Source organism: Ambystoma mexicanum, chromosome 8 (genome assembly GCF_040938575.1).
Source record: "Ambystoma mexicanum isolate Mex_15411 chromosome 8, UKY_AmexF1_1, whole genome shotgun sequence".
In the NCBI taxonomy this organism is placed as follows: Eukaryota; Metazoa; Chordata; class Amphibia; order Caudata; family Ambystomatidae; genus Ambystoma; species Ambystoma mexicanum.
Window position 1 is genome coordinate 126,833,642 of NC_090929.1, and position 20,035 is coordinate 126,853,676.

At 45.7% G+C, this 20,035-nt stretch overlaps 1 protein-coding gene across 2 annotated transcripts in view; it reads right to left on the reverse strand.

Annotated features, from left to right (window-relative positions):
- Positions 1-20,035, reverse strand: part of LHX2 (LIM homeobox 2) — a 71,376-nt gene that overhangs the window by 13,815 nt on the left and 37,526 nt on the right. The window lies entirely within an intron of this gene.

Genomic DNA, 20,035 nt, shown 5'->3' on the forward strand with positions numbered 1-20,035 from the left:
GATAGGTGGGGGGGAGTCCATGGACAGTTTTTAAGGTGACAAGAAGAGGTTCATGCTTAGCTCTTTGTTTCATAGACAGCCAACCAATTAGGTGACGGGCAGAGGAGATAGAGCTAAAGCAACAAAGGTTGAAAAGTGTGCGGGCTGTGAAGTTGAGGACATAGTCCATTGGTGAAAAAGCATGATATGATATGATATGATATGACATTTTATTTATATTGCGCCTATATGCAAGTATTTCAAGGTGCGACGAGGCAAGGGAGGGGTACAAGGGAGGACAAAACAACGATCTTACTAGGCACAGTGACATTGAGAACACGCAAGTGCAGGGGAGAGGGAAGGGGGAACGTGCAAGGGACAAGGGAGGAGCAGAGAGTGCTGAACACGTGATCAAAACAACAACAGGTTGTGCGGCCAGCAGTTGGCAAGTGCCAGAATTAAGCACAGACAACGGGTGTTAATAAGTGCAGCTAAGGGGATTGTAGGGATGCAGAAACAGACCCAAGTGCAGAGGTTGCCAGGAGGCAGTTTGGGTATGCAGCTGGGTGGGAAGGGGTCTGGGCCCAAAATCAGAGGGTAGCCAGAGGACCAGTGCAGAAACACAGAGATCAGCAGGGCAGAGGAAGAAAGAAGGCATAAGCAAAGAGGAAGGTCTTGCGGTGCTTCTGGAACCGAAGACGGTCTCCTCAAGTTTCAGAGCATTCCAGAGCATAGTTGGGAAGGCCACAGAGGAGACTGTCACAGTAGTCAAATCTAGAAAGGGCTATGGAGGCGATGGATAGTCTTGTGACAAAAATCATCCCCATAATCGGGCAAGCTTTCTGCTTTTCAAGAGCACGCCGGAGCTTTGCAGTACAAAAACCTTAGCTATGGACTGTGCTCTTTATAAGAATCTGCAATGATACCCAATATGTACCTTTGGGGAAAAAACTCATATTTTCTGATCTTTCCTAAAAAACATATCCCCAACCACCAAGTGTCATCCACCTAGAGTATAAGTCGAGTGTGCAGGCTACAGCAGATGGAGCAATTGGCATCGTGCAAGAGACCTGTTGGCTTTACCTGCCATCAAAATGTATGTGAGGGAAAATACAGCTTACTGGTACACCACAGGAGGAAGGCAAACGAACAACGCCACGGGTGAGTAAAAACCCTGTTTTCAGTACCACTGACCAGAATGGCGAATTAGGTGAAAAATCTGACCCCTCTGTCATTGCGTCCAGGCTTTGTAATTCTGGTTTTGGCCCCCATTGGACTCCAAGGTTGGACGGAATTCTTCCCAACAAGAAGGGCTGAAAATTCCGGCAAATAAGGACACATAGATATCTCGACCAGTCAGCAAGGCAGAACATTCCACATACTCTGATTGGACATACCCAGTTCTGATAACGTCAAATTCAGACGTACGACCAAACAAGCAGAAACAAGCATTGGCAAAGCCAACAGTTCTGGCTGTTGTGCAGACATAGGATAGTCATTTGCCAAGCATTGAATAATGGTGCTACCTGAACATAAGATGGCAAGAGCTGGAAAGTGGTGCGATTACTCGACCTGCTGATTTAGTACCCATACAGAAGCCAAAGCTGTTGGCTATTTCAATTCTTGTTTTTACCAGGTCTTCAATGCAAGGAACAGATATAAATTAAGTGGCTGAAAAAACACTCGGTTAAGACGTTGTTATTGCACCAGTGGTGTATTAATAGCTGCAATTAACCCACAACCTCTCAGCAGACTGCTCAGACGTAGTGCTGGCAGGCCAACGTTTGATATTACTGCTTGATAGAGAAAGCTCAAAGATATTCCAGGCGAATGTGTGTAGGGCGTGGAAGGGTGGGTAGGTAAGGGGTGAGAATGGACCTAAGGATCAGCATGGCCATGGGTAGTTAAAAGGTTGGTAAACTACCAAACAACACCCACAAGCTGTGTGTTCCTCCTCACATATCTCCCTCCTGGCTGTACTCAAATGCAATACATTCGGCATACAGGTGGTGCCTAAGTGCCACCTAAGGGTCAAAAGTAAAAATGAGGGCATCAGACACAAACTAAGAATGTTCAACTCAACTCAGTGGCAGGTCTGCAGCGCCACCTCTGATGTATCGAAAAAGAAACCATTGCCATAATCCTACTGTTCACAAGGAGGAGACACAACCCACCGCTGACAAAAACAACCAGTGCAACGCTGCATTACTTTGTCAGTCAAAGCATGTCCAGTACATCACACTTATGAGTGCTTAACGAGGTGAATCACGTCCATGATGGATATAGATCTTTGAGAGTTGTCTGTCTTTGGCTGGCAAAGCCTTAGTTAAAGACACAGTGGGCCTCATTATGGGTTTGGTGGAATTCCAGAGGTCAATCCACCGAAATACCGAAATCTCAATTATTGTGGGGTTACTACAGTATTACAAGTAGTGGTAATTCCACATTTTGGGGTCCATAGGATTTTTGGCGGTAAAGTGGAAGATTTGCCCCCAGCAACAAGCGGGGGGTGACTCAGCCACTTTTCCATTGACAATGGCTGCAGGTAAAGCCGCCAGAAATTAGAATTTGGCAGTGCGGGAAAAGTGGCGGTTTTCTCACCCTGCCAGACTTCTAATGAGGTACTGCCTTTAGATTTGGAAATCTGCCTGAGATTTCGAGTAGTGCTTTGGAAGCTAGTCAGGGGGTGTTTCCAGTGAGAATTTGCAAGCCCCCGGCTGCCACTAGTCTCTGGATTCTGGTGTGAAAACAGAAGAAAAAGCCTGGCTGGGAGGCAGTGGGCGTCTCGAGTCCCAGGGGGAAGTATATTTTCGACTGCGCGTTGCAGTAAATGGTCTCGGCCCCGTGTTTTACATTCATTGAAGAGGAGACTAAAAATGGCCCTCTTTGTTCATAGTTACAGGCAATGCTGGGAAACTCGATTTAACAAATAAAATGCTGTCGCATAACTGTAGTTCATCTTCAGGTCTTCATAAAAATGATCCACCTAGAGCTCGAAAACGTCTTAACACCTGCAAACCTTTCTTTCGCGGATATGGCGCGTTTGAAGAATAGCGTTTATGGCTGTGAAAGGAAAGCGTTCGCCTGGCTTCATGGCTTAGAGAAATCGGCGCTCTAGGCAACGAAAGCGAGAATCAAAGTAAAACAGGCACGCGAAAAGCTGCCTCTTCGCTCCTCCTGAAGTCCCCTGCTTGTGTGCAGGTTCGGACTGGTCTAACCGGCAGTTGGGCGTTGCTAGGTGAGCCTGGGGGCACTTTAGCCCCGGGTTTTTTGGTTGTAGCCCTGGATAGAAGCTCAGGGGTTACAACCAAAAGGTTAGCTAGCCCGAGTCCCGACAGTCCCGGCATTAGCGTAGCCCCGGATAATTGCATTTTAGCCCTGGATAGAAGCTCAGGGGTTAGAACCAAAAGGCTTGCTAGCCCCGAGTCCCTACAGTTCCGGCATTAGCGTAGCCCCGGATCTTTTGCTTGTAGTCCTGGATAGAAGCTCAGGGGTTACAACCAAAAGGCTAGCTAGCCCCGAGTCCCGACAGTTGTGGCATTAGCGTAGCCCCGGATCTTTTCCTGATCTAGCAACTCCACTGGAGGTCAAAGTGGGCAGTTTTTTAACCAAAGTTTGATGAGTGAATTCACTGTTAAGCAATGTTTGATGAGTTAATTCACTGTAATTAAAATCTTTTATAAAAAAGTACACTTTGCAACAGAATGTGCAAGCTCCCCAATGGGTACTTCTCATGCAGTTCTAATGAATTGCCATCTCTGACCTTGGGCCACTTTTTCAATGGTACCTGAGCCAAATTTGCCCCAGTCCAACCCTGACAGTGCATTCCCGATGAATCATGAATGCACATGAAGGATGGCACCACTGGAGGCCTGCACTCTCTGAGCACCTTCTGAATGCATGAGCTGAGTGTCGGGGCAAAGAGGAAGCACGAGACAAGCCAAAGGTTCTTCAGAAGAACGGCCCACTGTCTTTGTCACTGCTTCCTGGGTTTCGGGGTTCAACCGACAGAGTCTAGTGGTTTGGTTGATGGCCTTGCAGCCAAGTTCGGATCATGGCTTCCCTACTCGCAACCTTTGCGCGACCATCGGCGTATATATATCCCCTTATGCCTCGGTTCCATTATCCGCCAAAATTAAAAACACTTAAAATAGGACTAAACACAGCCATTGCATAATATTTATAAGAAAAGGCCATGCCCATTTATAATCGCTTCAATAAGGGAAAGCAGGCCTGCTCTATGTGTCTGTGCAAACAGATTAAGCACTTGTCTGTGACATGCGGACAACCTGCACTTCGCATGTTTGATTTCACATGGGTGTAATTGTAGGGGGACAAGGGTGTGTGCGCCCCCCAAAACTTTTTTCTCACACCGTTTTGTCCCACTCATTTAACAGGGGCCCCATTCATTTAGATGTCACCCCCCACGCCCCACACAATATTTTCAGCAAAAACAATCCACTGCTTCAGCACTTCATCCATGCAAGGATAATACATTGATTACAATAAAATTGGAGAATAATAACACCTGTTATTACAGCGCTTAGAAGTAGGAGAAATCTGTCATGAGGTAGTAGACCAGAACGCAGTGTACTATTATTATTATTATAATATCTGGCGAGATTTGTAAGTGCCCATACCAGATATCTGGGTTCAGCCTGCGGAGCACAGGCTCACACTTTAGCTTTTCTGAATCAGTCCTACAGTTTTCAATGGTCCAAAAATCAAATGCCCTCAAAATGGGCAAAATGGCACCTTTTATTAAAGCGCTATGAAGTGGAAGGAATCTCCCACGAAGCACAACATGAAAATGGGATATTATTCTTAGCACCAATCAGATGAAAACCCGAGCATGTCTATTTCTGACGTGCCTTTTTAGTTTAATTATAAGAAGCATGCCAGACGGAGGATGGGGTTACAACACACTCTTGCGAAATATGAAACAACAGCCTTTGTCACATTTTGAAACAATCTTACCCGATCAACATGTACATCAGTAGGCAGCAAACTAGCGCATTTATTGTCACATATACCAGTTTGGAGGGGCTCGGAGCCATGTACCCTGTGCCAGCCTAACTCACCAGAGGAATAAGTACAGCACTTCCATTGTTACCTGAATAAATTCTTTTTGCACTCATTAAACACATGCCTTCACTAACCAACTGTGTTGTTATTTGCATACCACTTATTAATCTGAACCACACATGGGGTTACATGTCTTTATAACGAAATATTGAATAACGAATACATATATAACGAAAAATATATAACGACAAAACATAAGGATTTATTTTCTTTTTTGGTGGGGTGCCCCCAAGCCCCTTTTCCCACCCTAAAAACCCACCCTATCCATTTCCCGACACGATGTAACCCTTTACCCCACCCCACATACATTTCGTTATGTTTTTCGTTATATAATTTTTGTTATATATTCCTTTGTTATAAATGTTTCGTTATAAAGACTGTATACCCACACTCGGCAGATCGGAATACTGCAAGCCAGCCTACGCCATGTCACGTTTTTATAAATTGCTGGGACACTAAAAATATAATATATATTTCATGGATTGATATATAGGGCCTGATTGACAGAAGCGGTTTATAATGGTGCAATCCCATAGGAAAAGGCTCTGTGAATCAGGCTCGTGGTATAAGGGGCCCGGGATAGGGCAAGTCGTGTATTACTTCTATGCTGATAATCCACAATGCAGCCGACTAAAGCTTTTAGGATAAGTGCGGATCTCTGTGTCATGAAGCATCCTGGTTAAGTATGGATAAGGGCACAGTATTTCAGATGTGTTGAATGTATGCTGTATTCCTGTAAATGTAAAAGGAAGTGACAGCCACATGGTGTGTCTATCACATACACTGTGCACCAGGATAACAGTGTTACTCAGAGAATTCCCTTTGTTGGGTACTTGCTCATTGTTTACCAATATGCATGCAATGTGAACTACTGTTTAGCAGGTAACTGCAGAGCCCTCAACTGCAGTCAGTAGCTCTAGGGATAGATAGGATAACAGTGTTACTCAGAGAATTCCCTTTGTTGGGTACTTGATCATTGTTTACCAATATGCATGCAATGTGAACTACTGTTTAGCAGGTAACTGCAGAGCCCTCAACTGCAGTCAGTAGCTCTAGGGATAGATAGGATAACAGTGTTACTCAGAGAATTCCCTTTGTTGGGTACTTGATCATTGTTTACCAATATGCATGCAATGTGAACTACTGTTTAGCAGGTAACTGCAGAGCCCTCAACTGCAGTCAGTAGCTCTAGGGATAGATAGGATAACAGTGTTACTCAGAGAATTCCCTTTGTTGGGTACTTGATCATTGTTTACCAATATGCATGCAATGTGAACTACTGTTTAGCAGGTAACTGCAGAGCCCTCAACTGCAGTCAGTAGCTCTAGGGATAGATAGGATAACAGTGTTACTCAGAGAATTCCCTTTGTTGGGTACTTGATCATTGTTTACCAATATGCATGCAATGTGAACTACTGTTTAGCAGGTAACTGCAGAGCCCTCAACTGCAGTCAGTAGCTCTAGGGATAGATAGGATAACAGTGTTACTCAGAGAATTCCCTTTGTTGGGTACTTGATCATTGTTTACCAATATGCATGCAATGTGAACTACTGTTTAGCAGGTAACTGCAGAGCCCTCAACTGCAGTCAGTAGCTCTAGGGATAGATATGCAACTATATGCGTGGCTTGATCCATCTTTTTATGCCGTGACCCCATATTAGTCCCATGTCAAATTCGGTTCTCATGCCAACAATCACATGTTCAATGACATAACTCATACGGTGCCGCACACCCAGCGCATAAACTGTCCATATAATGACACAGTACTGGCCACCTCTGTCAAAATTGTCATTTGACTGATACCATAAATGTATAGTATCATGTAATGTCCTTCTACTGCAATGCAATGCACTGTTTATCATGTAAGTTCGTATAACAGTCTGACGAAATTCCAGACAACTGAAAACACCTTGAAACTATTTCAGTGAGGGGTACTATACAAATATCACACAACATATATATTATAGTGCAGTGACAAGCAGGCACATACGCCAACTTGTATGAGGCACATCAAATGGCAGCAGGCCAGCATTTAGCTTAGAAATAATTCAACAAACACCATTATGTGCCATTATAGGCATGAGTGGGAAGGCTAGGGCGATGTATAGGTATATTCAAGAGCTCACATGATTTTACTTTTTCTAAATTATTCCATATATTAAATTATACTTTTTAATTACAATAGGTGCCCACAGTACCCAAATTCAGAACATGCCCTGCTCTGCCCCACTTCAAATCAAACTTACTGACCTGCAACTCCCAGGCTTTCTGCCCTTCACAAACCCAAAATATACATTCTGTTTCTTCATCCCAAATCCAAAAAGTTCTTGGGTGTTCTGCCCATCGCATGTGTTACATTACATGAACCTACTACCCCGCACTCTTTCTTGTTAACCCCAAAGCACGCCTCCACTGCCAGCTTGATATGGGTAGCTCGCTGGGACTTGGCCACCTCTGCTTAACGTTGCTTTGGCTAAAATACCCTGTCTAAAGTCCTATGACGAATTTCTCATACATGGACTTCGGTCTGACAAGGGCGTTCTACCTACAGCGCCTGGGGCCCATACCAATGTGAAAGGCGCTATACTAATTACAAATGGTGATGATTGTAAGAGTTGTATACAGTGCCAAATGACCACAGCCGTAGCCTCAAAGCACATAGGCTAACCCGAGACTTGGAGTAATGTGCCTTCTTTTTACTGCAACACAAAAACAGTCTGATTCATTTCTGGCCTAATACTAACTTTTTTAAATAATACAGATTGGGAAAAAATCTGCTTGAGCCGTTTCATCAATTCAAAGCGGCAAAACGAGTGTTGCGTGCATTCGCTAAATGTTGAGCACCCGAGAAAATGTTAGATCCTCTGGCCACTACCAGCCTGTCCTGCGCCAGTCCTGGCTAGTTCAAAAACTAAGCTTGTGAAAATGGCGCTGGTCTTGAAATGAATGGACCATATGTGCGGCACTTGGGAACTCTGGAGATTTCCGGCTAGGGCTCTGCACTCTGGCCCGGGGTGGACTGGCCTATAGGGAACTCTGGAGATTTCCCGCTAGGACTCTGCACTCTGGCCCGGGGTGGACTGGCATATAGGGAACTCTGGAGATTTCCCGGTAGGACTCTACCCTCTGACCCGGGGTGGACTGGCATATAGGGAACTCTGGAGATTTCCCGGTAGGACTCTACACTCTGGCCTGGGGTGGACTGGCTTATAGGGAACTCTGGAGATTTCCCGGTAGGACTCTACATTCTGGCCCGGGGTGGACTGGCATATAGGGAACTCTGGAGATTTCCCGGTAGGACTCTAGACTCTGACCTGGGGTGGACTGGCCTATAGGGAACTCTGGAGATTTCCCGGTAGGACTCTACACTCTGGCCCGGGGTGGACTGGCCTATAGGGAACTCTGGAGATTTCCTGCTAGGACTCTGCACCCTGGGCCTCTTTTGTGTGGTAATCTATTTTATTTCCAAATGCTCTCATAGGAAAAGGTTGGGCTTTATGAAAATGTGTGATATGGGGCCACTTTGAAAACATTTTCCAGGGCCTCTTTTGGTTCCCAGTACACCCCAGGCGCCACTTGGCAGTTCAAAAATGGACTCCCGGCAGAGCCTCTTGAAGTTGCAGCCCTATGCACCCACAAAGCCGTCTCCCCTCTACAAAATCATCCATAACCTGAGATCTCCCAGATGGGGTGCTGCCAGCCATCTTCAGCAAGCCGGAAGCAGTGCGGGGGATGTCCAGGAGCACGCAGCAGGCTCAGCTCGGTGATGAAAACCCCAGTGAGATCCCCACCAATCCCACCAGGAACTGATGGTCATGCTCTTCAAACAGGCCTCCCTCGCTTAGCAACCTCCAAGCCGGAAAACAACCTTTGGGACCAGCTACATCCTGGACACGGTGCCTTTAAACGTGATAATACTAGCACTTATGTTTTTACCTTCTCAGACTTTTCTGCCCCCTCTTCTTTTCCCCTTCCTTCTCTGAAGCAGACCTCCAGCGCCATGCGGCACCAGAGGGAGCAATTTTAGATAGTTAACATACCCTCCATCCAGAATATGCCACGGGCCTGATTTACGAAAGCATTTTACAATGGCACAATCCCATTCAAAAGCGCTGTGTAAATACCTGACATTATGCACCGCCTCCAGCCGAATCATCCCTGCTGCACTATTCTCCCTCCTTTATAACACACCTCCCTGTCTTCCTCCCTTATAACATACCTGCCTGTCTCCCTCCCTTATAACATACCTGCCTGTCTCTCTCCCTATAAAAGACCTGCCTGTTTCCCTCCCTTATAACACACCTGCCTCTCCTCCTACCTTATCACACACCTGCCTGTCACCCTCCCTTATAACACACCCGCCTGTCCCTCCCTTATAACATACCTGCCTGTCTCCCTCCCTTATAACACGCCTGCCTGTTTCCCTCCCCCATGACACACCTGCCTGCCCCCCTACCTTATAACACACCTGCCTGTCCCCCTCCCTTATAACACACCTGCCTGTCCCTCCCTTATAACATACCTGCCTGTCTCCCTCCCTTATAACAAACCTCCCTGTCCCCCTCCGTTATAACACACCTGCCTGTCCCTCCCTTATAACATACCTGCCTGTCTCCCTCCCTCATAACATACCTTTCTGCCTACCTGCACTGCCTCCAGCCAAATCATACATGGTGTACTGTTCTCCATCCCTTATAACACACCTGCCTGTCTGCACTGCCTCTAGCCAAAACATACATGCTGTACTTTCTCCTCGACTGATAACATACCTGCCTGTCTGCACTGCCTCTAGCCAAATCATGCATGTTGTACAGTTCTCCATTCCTTATAACACACCTGCTGGTCTGCACTGCCTCTAGCCAAAACATACATGTTGTACTTTCTCCTCGACTGATAACATACCTGCCTGTCTGCACTGCCTCTAGCCAAATCATGCATGTTGTACAGTTCTCCATTCCTTATAACACACCTGCTGGTCTGCACTGCCTCTAGCCAAAACATACATGTTGTACTGCTCATCCCCGACTTATAACATACCTGACATTCTGTACTGCTCTAGCGAAATGATACCTGTTGCCCTGTTCTTCCTCACATATAACATACGTGCCTTTCCTCACTGCTCCCGCCAAATCATGCCTCTTGTACTGTTCTACCTCACTTATAACATGCCTGCCTGTCTGCAGCGCCACTATCCAAAGCATACTGGACCGTTCTCCCTTACTGGGAATCACAGCTGGGGTACTGTGTCCGCCATCCAAAACAACATTGGTCCGCTGTCCTCCGGTCAATTTCAAATATACATGTGTGTTGCATTCTCAAATCAATCTGAATATTAGCAAGCGCCACACTTACATAGAATTATGAACATTCGCCTGCGTCGCATCTAGATAGGACTGTGAAGGTTAGCTAGTGCCGCTCTTAGTTGGAACTGGGAATATTAGCAAGTCCCACAATTCTGTGAGTATTAGCTTGGTGTAGCCGAATCCAGTTCTAGCCTCCATCTCTGCCTATCTTATGCGGAAACCCACTGACAGTGGAACCAGGGCCTTTGCACTGCTCTACAGGACTCTCAACTCTAGGTATTGCCTCCATCCTTGTCTATTGTATATTGAAACATAGTGTATTATGAGACCTGGGCCTCTGCCCTACCACACAGGATTCTTAACTCTAGGCACTTAGCCAAACTGTGACGGTCAGCTTCGAGACATATAACTCACTTACCAAAAAAGCTCAAATTCTGCACAATCACCTCTCGCACAGCAAGACGCATGAATTTCACCACACCGCAACAACGAACAAACAACACATAAGCTGCACCAACAGTACAAGGCCTAACTTGGATCCAATGCTTGCACCAAAGCTCAGCGCACAGTGTACCGTACTGAATCTGCCAACAGGACACCACTTCTCCCACTATCCTACTCCCTCTTCATCCTACTAACCCAACCCGCCTTCTCGTTAACAGATCAGTCTGAGCGCCTGGGGACCAATTCCATTGGTTGACGGTGCGCTATACAAATATCTTTAACATAATATAACATTTGGAGTGCTGTCCTCCTCCACTAGAAACATGTCTTCATTTCCATCGGGCGGGCCCCTGCTAATGCTGCAGCGCAGGATTGGAGCCTCCCCTCCGGGATTGCAGAATGAGCCTCGTTGCCATGGAGCTCTACCCACAGCCTCTCTAAAACATAGTCCTGCCTTCTCCCATTCCAAAGTATGCCTGGAGTCCTGCCCTATCCCTATTTCAAAAGACACCTGGAGTCCTGCCCTATCCCACTCCAAAGGATGCCTGGCATCCTGCCCTATCCCACTCCAAAAGATGCCTGGAGTCCTGCCCTGTCCCACTCCAAAAGATCCCTGGTGTCCTGCCCTATCCCACTCCAAAAGATCCCTGGCGTCCTGCCCTATCCCACTCCAAAAGATCCCTGGTGTCCTGCCCTATCCCACTCCAAAAGATCCCTGGCGTCCTGCCCTATCCCACTCCAAAAGATGCCTGGAGTCCTGCCCTGTCCCACTCCAAAAGGTCCCTGGCGTCCTGCCCTATCCCACTTCAAAAGATGCCTGGCGTCCTGCCCTATCCCACTCCAAAAGATGCCTGGAGTCCTGCCCTGTCCCACTCGAAAAGATCCCTGGCGTCCTGCCCTATCCCACTCCAAAAGATTCCTGGGGTCCTGCCCTATCCCATTCCAAAGGATGCCTGGAATCCTGCCCTATCCCACTCCAAAAGATGCCTGGAGTCCTGCCCTATCCCATTCCAAAGGATGCCTGGCATCCTGCCCTATCCCACTCCAAAAGATGCCTGGAGTCCTGCCCTATCCCATTCCAAAGGATGCCTGGCATCCTACCCTATCCCATTCCAAAGGATGCCTGGCATCCTGCCCTATCCCACTCCAAAAGATGCCTGGAGTCCTGCCCTATCCCATTCCAAAGGATGCCTGGCGTCCTGCCCTATCCCACTCCAAAAGATGCCTGGAGTCCTGCCCTATCCCATTCCAAAAGATTCCTGGCGTCCTGCCCTATCCCACTCCAAAAGATGCCTGGAGTCCTGCCCTGTCCCACTCCAAAAGATTCCTGGCGTCCTGCCCTATCCCACTCCAAAAGATGCCTGGAGTCCTGCCCTGTCCCACTCAAAAAGATCCCTGGCGTCCTGCCCTATCCCACTCCAAAAGATTCCTGGAGTCCTGCCCTATCCCATTCCAAAGGATGCCTGGAATCCTGCCCTATCCCACTTCAAAAGATGCCTGGAGTCCTGCCCTATCCCATTCCAAAGGATGCCTGGCATCCTGCCCTATCCCACTCCAAAAGATGCCTGGAGTCCTGCCCTATCCCATTCCAAAGGATGCCTGACATCCTGCCCTATCCCACTCCAAAAGATGCCTGGAGTCCTGCCCTGTCCCACTCCAAAAGATTCCTGGAGTCCTGCCCTATCCCACTCCAAATGATGCCTGGGGTCCTGCCCTCTCCGATTCCAAACCATACCAGGATTCCTGCCCTCTTCCATTACAACATATCCCTGGTGTCCTGTGCTCTCTCATTACAAAACATTCCCGTGGTCCTTTCAACCCATTTTCCAAAAGATACTTGGAGTCCTGGTTTTCCATTCTAAAACAATCCCCTGGCGCCCCTCCCTGTGCCACCTAAAAAGACCCAGAGTTAGGACTTCTCATATTGACTATTCTGCCTCAGCCCTATTTCAAAATATGCTTTTTTGGTCCTCTCATATATCAAGCAATATTGTTGTTTTATACAAAATAAAAAAAAGATAAAACATATTTAGGGGGCCCTTGTATTAAAACAGGAAAAAATCCCAACTAGCCTGTAATTAGAAAATGAAATCACTCGTGTTTTCATTTGAATTGAGTGCTTTATTGTTTGTTTCAGCCTATGTGGAACTGATGTATTGTAAACCTAATAAACAGAAGTTAATTAAAAAAAAAAGAAAAAAAAAAGAAAATGAAATCACAACTGCTCTGTAATCAGTTATTACGCTGGCTTCAAATGTGACGTCACAATTTCTGCTGCTGAATATTCCAGCTGTCACTGCAGCGCCTAATTAGAGCAGTGAAAAGCTTTTCACATGCCTAGCTTGCAAAATAGTTTTCTGTGTCACTTTCCAGCCTTTAAATGACAAGGAACTGTTCTTGGTCGGTTGTTTAATGTGTGCATGGCTGGAGTTTAACACGCGTGAGCAAGAATCAGCATGTTTTCACTTATTTTAAAGCATAAAGTGAAAACTTGTTTTCAATGCATTTTGTTAAACTGCTTGAACTATTTTTTTTACAATACATTAGGATCTGCATTTTTCGTTTTTTTTAAATCCAAACAGATTCTCTATTGATTATATGGATCAGCAAATCAATGACAGTGTGTGGTCATGCATTATAAGGAATACAATGTCCCTACCATACATAAAAAGGATATTGTAAGTCACTTTGGTGTTCCGTGACCTTATAAAGGAACTCGTCCTCCAGCCCTGTTCCTCTGTTTGGTCGCAAAACGTCTTGGTGGCTTGCAATATCCTTATAACGCACAGGAAGGGGTACTGTATCCCATATATAAAAAAAAGATGTTACTATCTGGGCAGCATTGAGTATACACTTAAAGATTAGATCACGTTTTCTTTTATTTAGCAATCAGAAAGTGTGGGATCCAGACTCCAACACCAGCCGGCAACCCCTCTCCATGCTCCTCCTTTATTCCTCTAACAGATTCCCGCTCTCTAGCCAATCAGCTACCTTGCAATGGAGGCTCTAACTTCCGGTAAAGGCTACATACCAAGCTTCCCTTTGTGTTGCTTACACGCTGGGAAAGGAGGCATGGACGCATCACAGGAAGCCCTGCAAATGTTCTGAACGCTCACAGGGCATAGTTTGTTTGTCTCCCCTTCCCGTTATTCTCATTATTTGTTGTACTATTAATGCAATTATTTAACCTTGCTGTATTACCTTCCCTGTCCCCACCTTGTTTGCCCTGTGGGCGCTTTGAAACAGTTTTGCTAATTGTATAAGCACCTAAAAAGTGAACAATAAATAAATAAAATAGCACCAGAGCCTTTACCATCAGGTTCTACAGTGTGCTAGATGACATTTGCCCCCGTTAGGGCGCCTCTCCTTTGGCTCTGGGACACTATCTTGTGTGGTGGTCACCTGCCACTCAAAAGTGTCATCTGGGTTTCTAATACTTCATTAAGCAATCAGGGGATTCCTCAGCGTGGCTTACTATCACCCCGGAGGATAACCAATCTTTTTATTGGTAAACTGCTTTAAATCGTCTCTAATCCAAAAGGGGAGATTTCACTGCTTGCACACATTTTTCCCTGAATCCTGTTTGCGCAGTTTATAATGTATCTTTGTTGCATTTTTTGATGTGAGCATTGCACTTTAACTGTGCTGGCAAAAGACACTAAGGGCAATAGTGCTTCTTGTACTAGAGCGGGGGCAGGGCATGTTGCCGATCGTTAATTCACTTTACAGGATATCGACTGCGATTCCGGCCTTCCTAAAGGATAGAAGATCAAATCAGCCCTAAAGCTTTAAACCATTGGAACCTTTCTAATGAACTTTATCAGGATTTCGTCGAATTGTGTTTTTGGATTCTTCTGGCTTATAATTTACTTAGTATTAGATGTGGTGGGTGATATACAATTTGGCAATAGTGTGTATCGGATGTGGTCATTGGGACAAGGTGTAATCTCCCTATCTGTGTATTGTTTTTTCTGATATTTTGATTGGATTGGTTTGTTCACCTATCAACAGCACCGTTTTTGTTCAAATATTGATAGGTGTTTGGAATTACGCAGGTAGGAATTACTACCATTATCTTTCAATCGTATTTCAGTATTTATGGCGGAATATTTGGTCTATGTACTCGAGAGCGATCATCATTCCTTTTCCTCTTTTCCCCTCTCATTCCACAGAAGGCTGACGAAGGAGAATATTGTTGCAGTCTTGCTTATTTAAACCATTCGTAGTGATCTAAGAAGTATATTTCAATTTTAGGTCATTTAATTCAAAACTTGTTTAATAATGCATTGTATTAGGGCTGATTATTATTTGGTGTAATTGGGTGTACCTTACTTAACTGATCACAGGGAACATTTGTTAAGCAACTATTTAATCTGCCTTTTAAGCCATCTAACTTGCCTTCCTCTGTCTATTGTATGCAATGACAAACATTTTTTTGTTTCAAATGTTGTGGTTATTGTTTCTTTGATTCATATCCTTTACATTTATTGTCAATGGCCTTGAGAAAAATTGTTTGAGTTGAAACACGTTTTGGCTGTATTCACCGGAAGCTTTTTGATTCAGTTGCTTATATAAATTGGCTATATTTACCAAAGATTTAGAATTGCTTGATTCTTTTAGTTTCTTAGCTCATCAATTGCATTAATTTATGTGTTGGGTTATAATGTTGTTTATATACACTGTGACTCTGGCACCCGTGTGATATGGGAAACGTTACTTTAAACCTTTACAGCTACACAATGATTCGAGCAACGCAACCACATAGGAGTACCTCTTAGATGGACCCGGCTCAAATTTTTGGCAGCCTTTTCTCTTTTTCCTTCATTTCTTTTAATCTTGTATATTTTTTATTTTTTACATGTCATATTATTCTGATATAGTTCTGATATTATACCTTTTTTCAGTCCAAAACAAGTTGAATTTGATTCGAATTTGATGCAGATGAAAAGACAACCATGTCACAAATTGCTTTCGTACCACAAACAGGGTGAATCATATATTTGAATGCCGGTTCGAATCCCCTCTTTTGGCGTTCGACTGACTGGAAGGGAGTCAAGCCCTTATTTTAATGATTCAAACTATGGCTCGACGTGAACACTTTAATGTGCGCCTTCCCCTAGAATGTAACTTTTTTTAGGTTGAAGTAATGAGAGACATTTCATTTTCGAACAGATACGAGTAAAAGGTTGCCAACATCTGTGAAAAATTGACAAATTCCCAATAGCTCAGGGTTGCATAAACAGCACAGAAAGGTAATGGCTGGAAGGTTTTGAATTAATCATAACCACGGGCAAAGCTCTGGGCAACCCTGCAGACCATCGTTTTTCAGGCTGCCGAGCCATTGCAGAAGGGGAAAACCCATATGCAAATCAGGCTTGGTCCCGCCCCAAAAGGGGCAGTCCAGCCTGAACTGCTAGGTCACATCCCTTCTGCACAAGACCACAAGCATCCGCAGACATGTTTCAGCCTTGTTGGGCGTCATCAGGGAGGAGTAGCTTGGGTCTCTAGGCCCGGCATACTCGGGACCCACGTCACAGGGTTGCATTAAAGCTTCATCTAAATAGACCTACATCAAGGCCACTGGCCAAGGCGGCCAGCTCTTCAATATCAAGCAGCATGAATTGGACTATTACAAATTATACCATAAACTCTTTGCTATGCAATGGGAGTGCATTATTAGAACTTGAGCCACCGTCTATTTCCCTTGCAGTCTGTATGTAGCTCTTCGTGTAGCTCTGTGAGTTGAGCACTTTTCCCACAGCTAGCCTACAGTTGCAGGTTCGAATCCCGGCAAGGCCCCTGAACCCCCTGAGTAAAAATGCATCGAGTAAAGTTGAATTTCTTTCTAATAGAACCTATTACCATAGTGCTTAGAATCAGATAGTGTCCGGCATAAGGAACTGTAAAGAAAACTGTGATGCTATTCTAACAACTTCTGTCCCTGTAGAACGTCATGGAGTCCTTTTTGAAAGGTTGGAGTATGTTCGGAATGCAGAAATGTGCCCACTGCTCTTTAATAAAGTTATGTCAAACGTAGAGACATTTCTTTCATTCCCAAACTTTACTTCTTTGCCCCAGAGCAAAAGTGAGTTCAGCTGAACTATACAGTTTCTTCAAAAACGCCTAATAAATTAATAATACAAATGTTATTATCGTTGACTCGTTGCAGACTGAAACTCAGCCCCTCGAATGATGTTTCTTAATGACTGCTGTTACTGACAGTATATGTAATGACTCAGCATTAGTAAGCCAGGACTTGCTGGAGGAAGAAAGCGAGAAAGAAGGAAAGAAGAAAAAGAAGAAGAAAAGGAAAGGAAGGAAGGAAGGAAGGAAGGAAGGAAGGAAGGAAGGAAGGAAGGAAGGAAGGAAGGAAGGAAGGAAGGAAGGAAGGAAGGAAGGAAGGAAGGAAGGAAGGAAGGAAGGAAGGAAGGAAGGAAGGAAGGAAGGAAGGGAGGGAGGGAGGGAGGGAGGGAGGGAGGGAGGGAAGGAAGGAAGGAAGGAAGGAAGGAAGGAAAGAAGGAAGGAAGGAAGGAAGGAAGGAAGGAAGGAAGGAAGGAAGGAAGGAAGGAAGGAAGGAAGGAAGGAAGGAAGGAAGGAAGGAAGGAAGGAAGGAAGGAAGGAAGGAAGGAAGGAAGGAAGGAAGGAAGGAAGGAAGGAAGGAAGGAAGGAAGGAAGGAAGGAAGGAAGGATTGATTCAACAATCGTTACATTTATAATGCCAGGGTTATGTCAACATAAAAGTGACAGTGTCTTTATTTTGAGCATTCTAATGTATATGGTACATACAGCAGGCCAAAACTAGGCTGCGTTGGCGGCATTTGGGTACCTTTCCTTTCCCACCCCTCAAGTCAGCAGTGAAGGGGTCAGTACCTGCTCCCCTGCCGCCGCAGGGCCTCCAGCATACAGCGACGCGTCATGTGTCCTGGAGCCAGGTGAGACAAATGTGCTGTCCTGCTGGAATGCGAGTGGGGTCGTGCACTGAAAATATCCCTTCCAGTTCCAATTCTGTGACTGGTTTGTCGGCCCTGTTGTCACGCTGAGGTATCAATGAAATGGGTAATGTCAAGCTCAGGGCTCTGAAGATTCCCCATAGAAAGACCCTGACAAGCACCCTAAAGTGACCCCCCACAGGGACCTCTAAAAGGACCCTGCAAAGTCAACATGACAGCCCTAACGGGACCACCAGCGAGAACCCCAATGAGAACCCCAAGGAGAGCCCCAAGGAGACTTAAAGAGATCCCTAAAGTAAGAACGTAAGAGAGACTCGAATTGAAATGTGAAGACAGCACCACAGTGAGCACTAGAGACCCAAAGAGAACCTTAAATGAGTGCCCAAAAGAGAGTCACAAAGAGAGACCCAAAGAGAGCCACAAGAGATCCCAGGGAAAGCCACAAATTGAGCCCCAAAAAGAGTCCCAAAGAGAGCCACAAAGAGAGCCACAGGGAGAGCCACAAAGAGAGCCACAAGAGAGCCCATGGAAAGCCACAAAGTGAGCCTCAAAGTGAATCCCAAAGAAAACCTTAAAGAGAGCTTAACGGAGATCCACAAATAGAGCCACGTGAGAGCCGCTTAGAGAGCCTGAGGAAAGCCATAAAGTGAGCCCCAAAGTGAGTCCCAAAGAGAACCTTAAAGAAAGCCCCAGAGAGAGAGAGTCCCAAAGAGAGCCCCAAAGAGAGCCCCAAAGAGAGTCCCAAAGAGAGCCACAAAGGGAGCCTCAAGAGAGCCCAGGGAAAGCCACAAAGTGAGCCTCAAAGTGAGTCCCAAAGAGAACCTTAAAGAGAGCCCAAAACAGAGTCCAGAAGAGAGCCCCAAAGAGAGCCACAAGAGATCCCAGGGAAAGCCACAAAGTGAGACCCAATGTGAGTCCCAAAGAGAACTTTAAAGAGAGACACAAAGAGATCCAAGGGAAGGCCACAAAGTATGCCCCAAAAAGAACCTTAGAGAGAGCCCATGAGGGAGCCCAAAGAGAGCCACAAAGAGAGCCACAAAGAGTGCCACAAAGAGAGCCACAAGAGAAACCAGGGAAAGCCACAATGTGAGCCCTGAAGTGAGAACTTTAAAAAGATCCCAAAAGACATCCACATTGAGAGCTCCAAAGTAAGCCACAATGAGAGCCACAGCAGAGCCGCAGAAGAGCCGGGGGAAAGCTACAAACTCAGCCCCAAAGTGAGTCCCAAAGAGAACCTGAAAGAGAACCCAAAAGAGAGCCCCAAATAGAGCCCCAAGGAGAACCACAAAGAGAGCCACAAAGAGAACCCAATAGAGAGCCACAAAAAGAGCCGAAAAGAGAGCTACAAAGAGAGCTTGAAAGAGAGCCACAAAGAGAGCCACGGGAGAGCCTAAAGAGAGCACAAGGAAAGCCACAAAGGGAGCCCCAAAGAGAATTTTAACGAGAGCCCCAAAGAGAACCCTAAAGATAACCCCAAAGAGAGCCCCAAAGAGAACAACAAAGAGTGCCACAAAGAGAAAAACAAAGAGAGACACAAAAAGAGTTACAAAGAGAGCTTCAAAGAGAGCCACAAAGAGAGCCACAGAAGAGCCACAAGAGAGCACAAGGAAAGTCACAAAGGGAACCTCAAAGAGAACCTTAAAGAGAGCCCCAAAGAGAGTTCCAAAGAGAGCCCCAAATAGAGTTCCAATGGGAACCCCAAGGAGAGCCCCAAAGAGAACCACAAAGAGAGCCACAAAGAGAACCCCAAAGAGAGCCACAAAACGAGCTACAAAGAGGGCTTCAAAGAGAGCCACAAAGAGAGCCACATGAGAGCACAAGGAAAGCTTCAGAGGGATCCCCAAAGAGAACCTTAAAGAGAGCCCCAAAGAGAGCCCCAAAGAGAACCACAAAGAGAGCCACAAAGAGAACCCCAAAGAGAGCCACAAAAAGAGCCAAAAAGAGAACTACAAAGAGAGCTTCAAAGAGAGCCACAAAGAGAGCCACAAGAGAGCACAAGGAAAGCCACAAAGGGAGCCCCAAAGAGAACCTTAAAGAGAGCCCCAAAGAGAGTTCCAAAGAGAGCCACAAAAAGAGCCAAAGAGAGATCTGCAAAGAGAGCTTTAAAGAGAGCCACAAAGAGAGCCACGGGAGAGCCACAAGAGAGCACAAGGAAAGCAACAAAGTGAGCCCCAAAGAGAACCTTAAAGAGAGCCCCAAAGAGAGTTCCAAGGAGAACCTTAAAGAGACCCGAAGAGAGCTCCAAAGAGAACCACAAAAAAGCACCAAAGAGA